Source organism: Rhinatrema bivittatum, chromosome 3, assembly GCF_901001135.1.
Source record: "Rhinatrema bivittatum chromosome 3, aRhiBiv1.1, whole genome shotgun sequence".
NCBI classification, from domain to species: domain Eukaryota; kingdom Metazoa; phylum Chordata; class Amphibia; order Gymnophiona; family Rhinatrematidae; genus Rhinatrema; species Rhinatrema bivittatum.
Genome location: NC_042617.1, coordinates 529,189,548 through 529,205,061, shown reverse-complemented (window position 1 = coordinate 529,205,061; position 15,514 = coordinate 529,189,548). Strand labels below are relative to the sequence as shown.

At 48.0% G+C, this 15,514-nt stretch overlaps 1 protein-coding gene and 1 long non-coding RNA gene across 3 annotated transcripts in view; one reads left to right on the top strand and one right to left on the bottom strand.

Annotated features, from left to right (window-relative positions):
* Positions 1-15,514, bottom strand: part of DNMT3A (DNA methyltransferase 3 alpha) — a 502,482-nt gene that overhangs the window by 324,313 nt on the left and 162,655 nt on the right. The gene's annotated exons all lie outside the window — the stretch shown is intronic.
* Positions 1-15,514, top strand: part of LOC115088229 — a 157,339-nt gene that overhangs the window by 6,830 nt on the left and 134,995 nt on the right. The window lies entirely within an intron of this gene.

Genomic DNA, 15,514 nt, shown 5'->3' with positions numbered 1-15,514 from the left:
GTATTACGTTACTTGAAAGTCACTAACGCTTTTCCTTGTTCTGATCATTTGTTCGTCCTGTTCAGGGGAGCAAAAAAGGCGAAAAGGCGTTTAAGGCTTCTTTGTTTCATTGGTTGAAAGAGACGATTACTGCAGCTTATGTATCAAAAGGAAGAGCAGTTCCAGTGGGTCTTAGAGCACATTCGACTTGAGCTCAGGCGCCGTCCTGGGCTGAGTGTCAGCTGGTGTCTCCCCAAGAGATCTGTAGAGCCGCGGTGTGGTCTTCATTGCACACTTTTACCAAGCATTACTATTTGAATGTGCGGGCCCTGGAGGCGGCCCCCTTTTGGAAAGAGTGTTCTTCGAGCAGGTCTTTCGGATTCCTGCCCAGTATAAGAGGTCTTTGGTACATCCCGCTTGTCTGGACTGATCTGGGTATGTACAGGAAAGGAAAATTGGTTCTTACCTGCTAATTTTCGTTCCTGTAATACCACAGATCAGTCCAGAGGCCCGCCCTGAGGATCTCTGCTGAAAGACTGCTGTATTTATTTGCAAAGCAGATTTGCCATTTTTTGGCTTCAATTTCTAGGTTTAGCGTTTTCTACATGGTTATCTAGTTGGTCAGGGGTATCCATATTGGGAGCCTCATTTGCTCTTTATTTTTCTTATCTTGGCTTGGGTATCGATTAATACTGAGGGACTGCAGGTGGTACTCTCGTATATGTGGCAGTGCCCAAGGTTTTGTCTCTACCTCCATTTTCTGGTAGGGATGAATAAAACCCTCTTGTCTGGACTGATCTGTGGTTTACAGGAACGAAAATCAGCAGGTAAGAACCAATTTTCCTGTTGGAGCTACAGTTTAGAAAGCAGTCCCATTCTGACCAATATCTTAATCTGGTGGAAGTCAACAGGAGTTACAGTGCACACCAAATGCAGAGAAGGCAGCAGCAGGGTGAATACTGCACAAATGTGTAATGCAGAACTCCCCTGGCACAGAATTCACCTTTGATTGTGCAGAATCTCCCTTGTGCAGCAAAGGCTGGGTGAAGAGCTGCTGCAGCAGTGTCCATGAAAAGCGAGGGTTTCTGGGAAAATGGCAATATGCAGAGTTGAGCTCTGCGAGCCTACTAGCAGAGGAAGAGCCTCTGTTGAACTGGGATCTGCAAATGGCTGGAACAGATAGAGTCACTAAAGAGTGTGGGCTCATGGCACTATGAATAGCTGGCTCTCTTAACCCACAGGAAGAGAAGCTGCCTGTTGCAGCTATTAGTTGTGTCAGTCTGCATGAAGAGCAGATTCTCGTGAACAGCAATAAGGACAGTTGGCTCCATGAGCCTGCAGAAGAGACTGATAGAGCTACCATCTGGTACTTCAGAAAAGTGAGAAGGAGCCAAAGCAGGAAAGCATTTGCCAGGAGACTAGACTGCCCAGCAAGTGGGTCCTCAGTCTACGGCCACTCTTCTATTTGTACTCCAAAGCAGCGAGCTTTCTACCGTCTGTCTCCTATCCCTGCTCATATCCTGCCCTTGGAGGATCAAATATTTGAATCATCTTTCTGGAGCTGTTTTTTTGGACCCATGCAAATCTCTCTCCTTGCCTTTGTATTCCTACCATTCTTGTCTTCCTCCTCCTCCTAACTCTTCCCAATACTGAATCCTCTCGCTCTTCCTATTAACTGTCACCCCCTCGATCACATATCTACCCGATTTGTCTCCTCTTCCCTTCCCCGGTCACATTCCAGGTTCCCTGCTGCTGCCTTCTCCGCATCTTCTTCCTTCTCTCCCAATCAAGGGTCTGTTATCCCATCCTATATCCTTATCCCCTTCCATCGTGAACCCTTTCCCTATTCACCCCATCTTTAAATTGCAATCGTTCATACCCTGTTGTACTCTGTTGCATGAAAAATAGAAACATGATGGAAGAAAAAGACTTTTTGCCCATCTACAATTGTTCAACTTTTAAACAAGATGATGGGGGAAAACACAGTCTTTCACAAGTGCATGGTTCAGAATGATGTATCTTTGAAGGCTACTAACAAAACAGAAGTTAGGGAATTCCAAAAGAGAGGTTGCAGTAAAGGCTAAAGCAGCCCACGTGCCTTTAAGTAAAGAGCAGAAAGATTGCAAATTACCCCATTAACTGATAAGCAGGTTGTTAATACAAATAAAAATCATTTTGAAAGGTCTGTATACAAATGCTAGAAGTTTAAGAAGTAAGATGGGACAGTTAGAATGTATAGCACTGAATGAGGAAATCTGATGGAAGGAGAATAACCAATGGGATACTGTGATACAAGGGTACAAATGATATTTCAATGACAGGATGGATCAAATAAGTGGAGGGGTGGGACTAAATGTTAAAGAAGGCATAAGAGTCAAACAGGATAAGAGTTTTGCAGGAAACAAAATACACTGTAAAATATTTATGGATAGAAATTCCATGTGAGAAGGGCAATAAAATAGCAGTGGGGGTGTACTACTGTCTATCTGTTCACTCTGGCCAGGTGAACAATGAAATGCTAGCAGAAATTAGGGAAGTTAAAATTAGCAGCACAATAATAATGGGTGATTTTAATTACTCTAATACTGACTGGGCAAATGTTACATTAGGACATGTTAAGGAGATAAAGTTTCTAGAAGAAATAAATGGACTACTTCAAATGGAGCAGCTGGTAACAGACCCCGCAAGAGGAGGAGCTATTTTAGACAAATCCTTATTGGCCACATGATTTGGTACAAGAGGTAGCAGTGTTGTGGCCACTTGGCAACAGTGATCATAACATGATCAAATTTCACGTGATAACTGGATAGAGGATGATAAAGAAATGTACTGTGATAGCATTTAACTTTTCAAAGGAAGACTATGATAAAATGAGGAAAATGGTTAAGAAAAAAACTGAAAGGAGCAACTGCAAAGGCTAAGAGCTTACATCAGGCATGGTCATTTTTTTAAAATGAAAGCCCAGACCAGGTGCATTCCATGCATTAACAAAGGTGGAAAGAAGGTCAAATGACTGCCAGTATGGTTAAAAGGTGAGGTGAGACGCTATTCTACGAATAAAGCATCTTTCAAAAAAATGTAAGAGACATCCGAATGAAGAAAACATGAAACTGCATAAGTACTGTGAAATTAGATAAGGAAAGCAAAAACAGAATTTGAAAAGAAGCTTGCTGAGGAAGCAAAAAATTCATAATATATACTTTTTCAGGTACTTTTGAAGCAAAAAACCTGCGAGTGAGTCATAAGAACATAAGATATGCCATACTGGATCAGACCAGTATCCCCCAGTATCCTGTCTCCAACAGTGGCCAATCCAAGTCAAATGTACATGGCAAGTACCCAAATATTAAATAAATCCCATGCTACTAATGTCAGCAACAATCAGTGGCTATTTCCTATTGATTAAAAGCAATTTATGGGCTTCTCCTCCAGGAACTTATTCAACACTTTTTAAAACCCAGCTACACAAGCTGCCTTAACCACATCTTCTGGCAATGAATTCCAGAGCTTAATTGTGCATTGAGTGAAAAATAATTTTCTCCAATTTGTTTTAAATGTGCTACTCACTATCTTCATAGAGTGCCCCCTAGACCTTGTATTATCCAAAGGATCAGAGGGAGTCAGATGGACCATTAGATGATCAAGCGGCACAAGGGGGCACTAAGGGAAGGCAGAGTTGCTTACCTGTAACAGGTGTTCTCACAGGACAGCATGATGTTATTCCTCACATATGGGTGACATCATCAGGATGGAGCCCAATCACGGATCACTTTTGTCAAAGTTTCTAGAACTTTGACTGGCACCTACAGGGCATGCCCAGCAATGCACTGACCCTGCATCCAGTAGGGGTCCCCCTTCAGTTTCTTTATATAGCAAAAAGTATGTGCGAAAAATAAAATAAGAAAACAAACAAACCCAACTCTGCGGGGTGGCGGGTGGATTTCTTGAGGACTAACATCCTACTGTCCTGTGAGAACACCTGTTACAGGTAAGCAACTCTGTTTTCTCACAGGACAAGTAGGATGGTAGTCCTCACACGTGGGTGAGTACCGAGCTGAGGATGCCCGAGCAATATACCAAATGCACCCAAAGACATGCAACAGGCACAACAACAGGGGTGGAAATTTAGTTAGGAGGGTATCCTGAAACCCTGAATGGGTTGGTGGGAAGGATGTTGGGAAGTTAAACAGAAAACAAATTGTGTAGAACAGACTGGCCAGAGATGGAATCCTGTGTGCCAGCCATATCTAAGCAATAATGGGCTGCGAAAGTATGGAGAGAGAGCTCCAGGTAGCAGCCTTACAAAAATCAGGAAGAAGCACCGAACGGAGGTGCACTTCTGATGTCGCCATGGCCCTGACAGAGTGTGCTTTTACACGGTCTTGTAGCGGAATGCCTGCTTGCTGCCAACCAGGAGGAGAGGGTCTGCTTTCCCACAGGATTTCCCAATTTGATGGTATCAAAAGAAACAAACAATTGAGTGGATTTCTTGTGGGCCGACGTGCGGTCCAGATAGAAAGCTAGAGCACGTTTGCAGTCCAAAGAATGCAGAGCCTGTTCTCCTGGGTTCGAATGGGGCCTGGGAAAAAAGGTAGGTAGGATAACAGATTGGTTAATATGGAATTCTGACACTACCTTCGGCAAAAACTTAGGGTGAGTGCAGAGCACTACCCTATCATGCAGAATTTTAGTGTAAGGCGGATAGGTAACTAATGCCTGTAATTCACCAACTCTGCGAGCGGATGTGATCGCCAGAAGAAAAACTATCTTCCAAGTGAGATAGCGGAGATCACAGGAGTGGAGAGGCTCAAACGGAAGTTTCATGAGCCGTCCCAAAACCACATTAAGGTCCCAAGCAGGCTCAGTGGAGGTTTTAAATGGAGCAAGCCTCTCATGAACCATGATACTAAGGGTTGCGGTGAAATGGAGACATTACCTACACCCTTATGGTACGCAGACACTGCACTAACATGCACCCTGATAGAGGAAGGTTTTAGGCCTAACTCTGACAGGTGCCAGAGGTAGTCCAGAAACCTTGCAGTGGAACAAGTGAAGGGGTCTATGGACATGGAAGAACACCAGACCGTAAACCTCTTCCATTTACAGCGATAAGACCTTCTCGTAGAAGGCTTTCGTGAAGCCACCAGGACTCGGGATACAGACTGAAAGGTTAAGAGGTTGGAGTATTAACCTTTCAATATCCAGGCCGTCAGAGACAGAGCTTGGAGGTTGGGGTGACGGAGATGCCCCTGAGTGTTTAGAAGGGGATCCTTCACCCAGAGGAATGTGCCGGCGTACTGATAGGTCCTGGAGGATTGGAAACCACACCTGGCGTGGCCAGTGGGGAGCTATCAGAATCATTAATCCTTTGTCCTGCCGGAGCTTCACGAGAGTCTTTGAAATGAGAGGAAGCGGAGGGTATGCATAAAGGAGACCGCTGGCCCAGGAGAGGGCGAAGGCATCTCTTGGCTGCAAGTGGTGATTGTGAATGAGAGAGCAGAAGTTGTCTACTTTGTGGTTGTGTACAGACGCAAAAAGAGGTCTATGCGAGGGTAACCCCAACGTTGGAATATCGCAACTGCTACCGTGGGGTTGAGAGACCACTCGTGCAGATGGAAAGTGCGACTCAGTTTGTCCGCCAACACATTGTCCACTCCCGGCAAGTAGGTTGCTTTGAGGCACATCGAGCGGGAAAGGGCCCATACCCATATCTGTGCAGCTTCCTGACACAGAAGGTAGGAGCCCGTTCCCCTTTGTTTGTTGATGTACCACATTGCAACCTGATTGTCAGTTTGAATCAGGATGGCTTTGTTTGATAGGCAATCCTGAAAGGCCTTGAGGGCATATCTGATTGCCCGTAGCTCCAGGAAATTTATTTGGTGTTTGGCTTCCTCTGGAGACCAGGTTCCCTGAGTCTGCAGGTCGCCTACATGTGCACCCCACCCATGGTTGGATGCGTCTGTTAAGGTGATTTGAGGATCTGGAGCCTGAAATGGAAGGCCTTGAATGAGACTGGAGTGGTGCATCCACCAGGCTAGTTACAGACGGAGCTGTTTGGTAACCTGGACACTGCTGGACATTGGCTGACAAGCTTGAATCCACTGGCATTTTAGGGTCCACTGCATCACTCTCATGGCTAGGCGAGCCATCGGAGTGGCATGCACCGAGGACGCCATGTGACCCAACAGTATGAGGAAGTGCCGAGCATTTGAAGATACTCGAGACTGTAGTTGATGTGCCAGAGATGTAATGGTGAAAGCACGATCCTGGGGGAGGAAGGCTTTCGCCAACATAGTGTTTAGGTCGGCCCCTATAAAGGATAGGGTTTGGGATGGAACTATCTTGGATTTGGGATAGTTGATTAGAAACCCTAAAGAGATCAGGGTGTTGATAGTGAGACGCAGGGAGGGTAGCGCACCCTGCTGAGTCGGAGCCCTTATCAACCAATTGTCGAGATAAAGGTAGACATGAACACCCTGATTCCTGAGGAAGGCCACGACCACCACCAAGCACTTGGTGAATACTCGAGCAGACGCCAGGCCGAATGGTAGTACACGGTACTGAAAATGTCGAGGGCCGACCAGGAATCTCAGGAATTTGCGATGAGATGGTATGATTGAGATGTGTATGTATGCATCCTGAAGATCTAGAGAGCATAGCCAATCTCCTCTTTGCAGAAGAGGAAGTAGAGAGCCCAATGTTACCATCTTGAATTTTTCTCTGTGCAGAAATTTGTTTAGTGCACGGAGGTCCAGTATCGGGCGTACGCCACCTGACTTTTTTGGTATTAGAAAATACAGGGAATAAAATCCCTGCCCCTGCTGGGAGAGGGGTACCGGTTCTATTGCTCGGGATAGGAGGAGGGATGAGACCTCCTGCTCGAGCAAGAGAGAGTGATCAGACTTCCCCCACATCAGCCGAGGTGGAGAGTCCGCTGGAACAGTCAGGAAATTTAGGTGGTAACCTTGGGTGACTACTGCAAGTACCCACTGGTCTGTGGTGACTGTGTGCCAAGCACTGTTGAAGTGGCATAGTCGACCTCAGACTGGTATGGATGGAAGAGGAGGTTGGCTTACACTCTCTAGGAAAGAGTCAAAACCCTGATGCTGGTCCAGGCTGAGAAGCTGGCTGAGACTTTTGAGGCCGAGTCTGCCTGGATTGACCTTTTTGGTAAGGTCTGGAAGGGCGTCCTCTAGAAGCCAGAGGATAACATTTTCTTGGCTTGTAGGTTGGCCGCTTTGAGTCTCATCTGAAAGTCCTCTTAGGCATGGAAGGGAACTCAGACGGCACAGAAGAAAGCTGACGCAGCGTTTCATGGTGGTCCTTTATCTGCGCCACCGTCTCTCGGATCTTTTCCCCGAAGAGATTGTCTCCCACACAGGGTAGGTCTGCTAACCTGTCTTGGACGTCTGGTCTTAAGTCCGAGGATTAGAGCCACGCCCATCTTCATCCACTAATCCCCGCTGCAGACACTCTAGAGGCAGTGTCGAAGATATCATAAGCAGCGCAGACCTCGTGTTTTCCAGCATCCAGACCTTTCTGAGCTAGAGTATGAAGTTGAGTCTGGAGCTGCTCTGGTAATAAATCAGAGAAGTCCTGGATCCTTTTAAAGAGGTCTCTTGTTATACTGGGTCATGTATAACTGGTAAGAGGCTATGCGAGATATGAGCATAGAGCCATGGAAGACATGCCTGCCAAAAGCATCCAGGGAGTTTTGTTCTTTCCCTGGAGATATGGAGGAATGAGGTTTTGAACGTCGTGCCTTCTTCTGGGCTGACTCAACAACAACAGAATGGTGATTCAACTGAGACTTCTGGAACCCAGGAGCTGACTGTACCAAATAGGTGGCATCTGTCTTGCGGTTGACTGGTGGAACTGAATATGGGTGTTCCCAGTTTCTTTTCAGGAGATCAAGCAGGATTTCATGAATAGGTATGGACATGATTTCCTTAGGAGCATCAAGAAATTGGAGTACTTCCAGCATCTTGTGCCTAGAGTCCTCTTCTGTCTGAAGTTGGAAAGGAATGGTTTCAGACATTTCCTTGATGAAATTGATAAAAGACAGATCTTCTGTTGGAGAGGGCTCTGATGGTAGATCATCTGTATCTTGGGACGTATCATCGGTCCAAGGATCATAGGGCTGATCTCCAGCACCTAGTGGGTCTCCAGCAGGAAGAAAGGGTGCTAATCCTGAAGGACCAGGCCTAGGCATAGATGGCATTGGAAGCGGTACAGACGGTATCGATGGAGGCATCGACGGCATCGATGGAGGAATCGAAGGGACCGGTGACATCGATGGACGAGCCGGTGGTAAAATCCCAGATGGTGGAATGGGAATCGGCATTTCTTCATCATCCGATGATAATGGAATCGGTGTAGAAGGCACTGGACCCATCGGTGCTCTCGGTTCCATCGGAGGCAGGGCACAGATCAATGCATTCAGTCCACCCAGTAGCGGTGCTTGCGCTATGGGAATCGGATCGGTGCCCCGGCATCAATGGAGGATAGAAGCCCTGAAGTGCTTTACCAATGGCCTCTTGGATCATCCGATCCAATTCCTCATGGAAGCCAGGGGCATGAAACCCCGGCACCGGAGTAGGAGGCAGCACTGGTGTAGCCGGAGGGTCCACCGGTGAAGGTGGAATACCGGATCCCATCACCACTGAAGGTGGGGAACGCCTCGGTGACCCGGTCACAGAAGAAGATTGGGCCTTTTCTGGATGGGGCTTCTTTGTCGGTGGCTCTATCGACGTCGATGCCGAGGACTTGCCTGGATCGACGGACTGAGCCTTCCGATGCCGGTGTCGATGCTTTTCACGATGTTCTCCTCGGTCTTTTTCCTGAGGAGGCAAAAAGGCTATCGACACTTTTGGAATTGTCGATGCCGGTCGGGCAGCAGCGGTATCCCGTTGCTGGCGAGAGGTCGATGGCACCGGCTCGGACGACGTCAAAGCAGTCGATGGAGTTGGGGTTTTTAACTGAAAGAGAACGTCCATTTTCTCTAATCGAGCCTTATGGCCCTTCGGTGTCATTTGGGCACATTTGGTGCAAGTTAGGACATCGTGGTTGGACCCCAAGCATATAACACAGAGCCCATGCGGGTCAGTGATGGACATTGTCCGAGTACAATCGGGGCGCTGACAAAAACCCGATGCCATGGCTCCGACAAAAAATTTAGCCGCGGTGCGGTCGATGGCCAGTAGGCCCCGAAGGGATAACTCGATGGGAATCGACCGCAACAAGGGTAAAAGCTTACCTTTCGGAGTATAGATATTGGTAGGGGGACCCATATGGGGTAGAAGTTCTTAAAAATTTTTGAAAGAAGTTCTGAGGAAAATTCCTGTCAGAAATCTCAGAGAGCTCCTGAACCCGCGTGGCTACTGCAGCGCGGAAAAAAGAAGACTGAAAGGGGACCCCTGCTGGATGCAGGGTCAGTGCATTGCTGGGCATGCCCAGTAGGTGCCAGTCAAAGTTCTAGAAACTTTGACAAAAGTGTTTCGTGATTGGGCTCCATCCTGATGATGTCACCCATATGTGAGGATGTTATAGTCAGTGAGGTTTGGGTGGACCCTTGTACACTGTGGCAGCTGACCCCGCTCAGCTCTGGACACACAAACACAGATAGTTCTTTATTTAGACAATTTGAGAAACCACCAGAGGTGGCAGTAGTGAGTAGAAGATGTAGCCCGGCTGGGCTAGTATTCCCCAGCGAGCTGGAACAGCGGTTTCTCCGGTAGCAGTGCTGTAGTGGAGAGAACTGAGAAAGTGATTACAATAGAACATTCACAGAGTCCCAAATATGGAGAAGCCCCAAGATAGTGAGAGCTGGCCCTCGAGGAGCGAGTACCAGATCCCTGGAGGTAGAGAGACTTGTTGGCAAAGTACTCACACAGCGGTTCCACGTAAGAGATGGCACTGGAACGGAGGCAGGCCCTTGAGGAGCGAGTACCTGGTTCCAGGGAGACAGCTCTGAGGAGTAGATGTTAGTAGTACTCACTGATGGTGTCTGTAGCGAATTCTTCCAAGTAGAAGAGGAGATAGGTGCAGGCAGCGGGTCAGGGAACATGGGTCCTCGAGGAGCGAGTACTGGTTACCTGACAGTGACCTGAAAGAAGCAAAGAGGCTCCCTAGGAGCGGGTACCCCGTTAGCAGAAAGAGTCCAATGGAAGTTGGAAGGCAGAGTAGCTGGGTACGGAGAGCGAATCCCATCCGTAAGATTACCCTTGCTAATTCAACAGCTAGCAATAAACAGTAGGCTTAAATATCCGGGAGCGTGACGTCATCACAGGGGAAACGCACCAATGAGGAAATAAGAATGAGGGCCGCGCGGTGCGCGCGCGCCCTAAGGTACCTGAAGAGCATGGCGGGGGGCAGCGCCCAAGCCGGTCTGGGGATGCCGGAGAGGACGGCAGATGGACGCTGCGGCAGCCAGGCATCCATGAGGAGCAGGAGTCGCCGCAGAAAAGGAAAGGTAGGCGGAGTGAAGCCGTTGGGCAGCGATGGTTGCAACAGTACCCCCCTTTAAAGGGCGGTCTCATCTGCGGGTACCAGGTTTTGGTTTCCAAGGATATGAGAGATGAAACCGATGGAGCATCTCTTTGTCAAGGATATTAGCCAGAGGCTCCCAAGAAGTTTCTTTGGGGCCAAAACTTTCCACGAAAGAAAGTATTCCCAAGTCTTGCCTCGTCTTTGGACATCAAGGACGGCGTCGACCTTGTATTCTAGGTCCTCTTCTACATTGATGGGAGATGGTTCCTGAGACTTGGAAGAGAACTCACTGAGAATGAGTGGTTTCAAAAGTGAAACATGGAAAGCGTTGTGGATGATTAATCCAGGTGGTAGCTTAAGACTGTAAGTGATGTTACCAAGGCGTCGGAGGATTGGAAGTGGTCCAACGTAGCGAGGAGCAAATCGAGTGGTGGGTAACTTCAGTTTAAGGTGCTTAGTGGATAGCCAGACTTTGGTGCCAGGTTGAAAGACAGGCGCTTTAGAATGGTGAGCCTAATAAAACCTTTTGGCTCGATCACTCGCTTTGAGTATCATTTCTTTTGTCTGAGTCCATAATTGATGGATATCATCAGCAGTGGATTGAGCTGCTGGGGACGTCACTGAGAGCTTCAGTGGAAGTGGCAGTGATGGTAAACGTCCATATACCACTTCAAAAGTTGTTGATCCAGTGGATGATGCTGGATGAGAATTAATGGTGAATTCAGCCCATGGTAACAGTTCGGCCCAGTTATTCTGATGGCAACTCACATAGGCCCAAATGAACTGTTTCAGGGTCCTAGCCATCCGTTCTGTTTGGCAATTTTATTGAGGATGATAGGCAGATGTATAATCTAGAGAGAAGTCGAAAAGCTTGCACAAAGCCTTCCAGAATTTTGCCGTGAACTGTGATCCTCGATCCGAGATTATGTGCTTCGGTAGGCCGTGAAGGCAAAAGATGTGGGTTATGAAGAGCTTCGCAAGCTCCAAGGCTGAAGGTAAGCCAGGCAGCGCCACGAAATGGGCCATCTTGCTGAAGCGGTTGACTGTGACCCAAATGGTATTCATACCTCCAGAGAGGGGAAGATCAACTACAAAGTCAGTAGCGATATGCGTCCAGGGCTGTTCCGGAGCTGGAAGCGGTTGCAGCAATCCCCATGGTTGGCCAGAAGTAGGTTTGTGCTTGGCACAGTTGGCACAAGATGCTACATAGGAGAGTGTATCTTCCTTGATAGTTGGCCACCAATAATACTTCTGGAGTTTCAGCAGGGTACGCTATTGACCAGGATGGCCAGCCAGCTTGGAATCGTGCACCCAAATAGAGCACTTTCTTCCTGAGGTGTTTAGGCACGATGGTTTTACCAGCGGGCACAGTATGAGTAGCCGCCAAGATGACTTTCTTTGGGTCGATTATATGCTGAGGTTCTTCTGGAACATCTTCCGAGAGAAAGGAGCGTGACAGGGCATCAGCTCTGGTATTCTTGTCTCCGGGGCGATATTTGAGCACAAAGTCAAAACGGTTAAAAAATAAGGACCATCTGGCTTGTCTATGGTTAAGACGTTGCGCATGGCAGAGATACTCTAGATTTTTATGGTCCGTAAACACGGAATTTGATGTTGAGCGCCTTCGAGCCAAGGCCGCCATTCCTCAAATGCTAACTTAATAGCCAGGAGCTCTTTATCTCTGATCCCATAGTTCTTCTCTGCTGGAGAGAAATGTCGCAAGAAGAAGCAGGGATGTAAGGATTTGGAGTCTCCGGTTTGGCTCAATACAGCCCCACACAGACATCAGAAGCATCAACCTCCATGATGAATGGCTTGTCAGGGTCTGGATGACGCAGGCATGGTTCAGTGGAAAAGGCAGTCTTTAAATCCTCGAATGCGGATATGGCCTCCGCAGACCATTTAGAAGTGTTGGCCCCTTTCCGGGTCATTGCAGTTAAGGGCACAGTTAAAGAAGAATAGTTCTTTATAAAGCTTCTATAGTAATTAGTAAACCCCAAAAATCGTCTCAGTGCCTTCAGGCTGGTAGGTTGGGACCAATTTTTAATACTCTCTAATTTTTGGGGATCTATCTGGAAGCCAACTTTAGACACAATGTAGCCAAGAAAAGGCACAGAGTCTTTATGGAATTCACACTTGGATAGCTTGGTGTAGAGCTGATGTTCTCATAGTCTTTGTAGTACTTGTTTAACGTCCTCTAGATGAGTAGACAAGTCCTGAGAAAATATCAGGATATCATCTAGGTACACTACGACACTCTTGTCCAACAGGTCCCGCAAGATGTCGTTCATCATGTTCTGGAATACAGCGGGTGCGTTGCACAGGCCGAAGGGCATTACTAAGTACTCGAAATGACCATGTTGAAGGCTGTTTTCCATTCGTTGCCACTGCGAATGCAAACTAAGTTATAGGCCCCCTTCAGGTCAAGTTTCGAGAATATCTTGGCAGCTTGAAGCCAGTCGAACAGCTCTGAGATTAAAGGCAGGGGATATCGATCTTTGATCGTGATCTCGTTCAGACCTCGATAGTCAAAACAAGGACGTAAGGTACCGTCCTTCTTCCCCACAAAGAAGCAGCCTGCGCCGGCTGGAGATTTTGATGGTCTAATGAATCCTTTCTGTAAATTCTCCTCGATGTACTCTGACATAGCCTTATTCTCTATTGCAGAGAGTGGGTAGACACGTCCTTTAGGAGGTTCAGTGTTCAGTTTCAGCCTTATGGCACAGTCGTAAGATCTATGTGGAGGAAGGATGTCAGCAGCTTCTTTGGAGAACACATCAGCGAATGATACGTATTGAGGCGGCAGTCCTGGCATCACTGGAGTTGTAGGCATGCAGAGGACAGGAGAAACCTCCTCAAGGCACTTGCCATGACAACCTGGGCCCCAGTGGGAGAGTTCCAAGGTGGCCCAGTCGAATTGAGGCTGATGCAATTGCAACCATGGTAACCCCAGAACAATAGGGTGCATGGCCTTCTCTAACACAAAGAAGGAAATTGACTCATTATGGAGGGCTCCAGTGCAGAGGGTTACCGGTTCGGTGCGACGGGTCACATGACCCGGCAAGGGCTCTCCATGGATAGATAAGAGCAGCGGAATCTTCAAAGTGACGAGGGGAATCCTCAAATGTTCCACTAGGCGTCAAAGTAAAGTTGCCTCCTGCCCCTGAATCCACCAGGGCAAGAGTTTGAATTTCGGACGGTCCGCAGATCAGGGAGACTGGGAGAGAGAGCGGAGGAGAGGGCATAGCAAGGCCTAAGAACAGTCCTCCCGCAGGACTTAGGCCCGTCCGTTTCCCGAACGAATTGGGCATGTTGGGACATCATGACCAGCTTGTCCACAGTACATACACAGGCCATGCCTCTTCCGAATTCTTCTCTCTTGTGAAGTCAGGTGACTGCGACCAAGTTGCATAGGTTCCTCTCCACTGGTGACAGGTATTGCTGGGATCATCCGAAGTGCAGGTTTAGCATGAACCTCCTTCTGAACTGATCCTTTACTAGGCTTGAGTTCTTTCACCTTATCACGAAGCCGGTGGTCAATTCTAGTAGTTCATGCAGCGAGTCAGGTGTCTCATGAGCGGCCAGCTCGTCTTTCAAGCGAGTATCTAGTCCTCTAAAGAAGAGGGTTTTCAGACATTTAGAATCCCAGCATAATTCCGTAGCAAGAGTCTTGAACTCTATTGCAAAATCAGCCAGTGGTCCATTGCCTTGCTTCAGGTCCACCAGAGCAGAACCAGCAATAGTCTCTCGAGCAGGATCATCAAAAACGGATTTAAACAAATCCAAAAATCCATCAATATCCTGCAGAATTGGATCCTTACGTTCCCACAGCGTTTAGGACCAAGACAAGGCCCTTCCATCAAGATAAGATAGAATATAAGTAGTCTTGGCGTAGGCTGTGGGGAAGTGAAAAGGCTGTAATGCAAAATGCATGCAGCACTGATTTAGGAACCCTCTAGTTCTTTGAATCTCTCCAGAGAAACGAACTGGAGCAGCCAGAGGTATAGTTACTTCAGGTAACTGACCTTCATTACTGGAAGCAGCGCTTTGATTCTTCTGGGCGTGCAGCTGATGAAACGCAGAAGTGAGTTTTTCCAATGCGTCCTGTTGTTCAGCAATGCGCAGGGCCAGGCCAGAAATGGCCTGCAAGGCATTAAGCTGTGCCGGATCCATGGAGTTAGCAATCTGTTATAGTTAGTGAGGTTTGAGTGGACCTTTGGACACTGTGGCAGCTGACCACGCCCATGAGGGGAACTCCCGTGAGGGGCCACAGGTCAGGCTCAGCTCTGGACACACAAACACAGACAGTTCTTTATTTAGACAGTTTGAGAAACCACCAGAGGTGGCAGTAGTGGGCTAGTATTCCCCAGGGTGCTGGAACAGCGGTTTCTCCGGTAGCAGTGCTGTAGTGGAGAGAACTGAGAAAGTGAGCACAATAGAACATTCACAGAGTCCCAAATATGGAGAAGCCCCGAGATAGGGAGAGCTGGCCCTTGAGGAGCGAATACCAGATCCCTGGAGGTAGAGAGACTTGTTGGCAAAGCACTCACACAGTGGTTCCACGTAAGAGATGGCACTGGAACGGGGGCAGGCCCTCAAGGAGCGAGTACCTGGTTCCAGGGAGACAGCTCTGAGGAGTAGATGATAGTAGTACTCACTGATGGTGTCTGTAGCAAATTCTTCCAAGTAGAAGAGGAGATAAGTGCAGGCAGCGGGTCAGGGAACATGGGCCCTCAAGGAGCGAGTACCGGTTACCTAACAGCGACCTGAAAGAAGCAAGGAGGCCCCCGAGGAGCGGGTATCCCATTAGCAGAAAGAGTCCAATGGAAGTTGGAAGGCAGAGTAGCTGGGTACAGAGAGCGAATACCATCCGTAAGCTATCTCAACGGCTAGCAATAAACAGTAGGCTTAAATATCCGGGCAGCGTGACGTCATCACAGGGGGATGCCCCTGAGGAAACGCGCCAATGAGGAAATAAGAATGAGGGCCGTGTGGCGCGCGTGCCCTAAGGTACCTGAACAGCATGGCGGGAGGCAGCGCCCAAGCC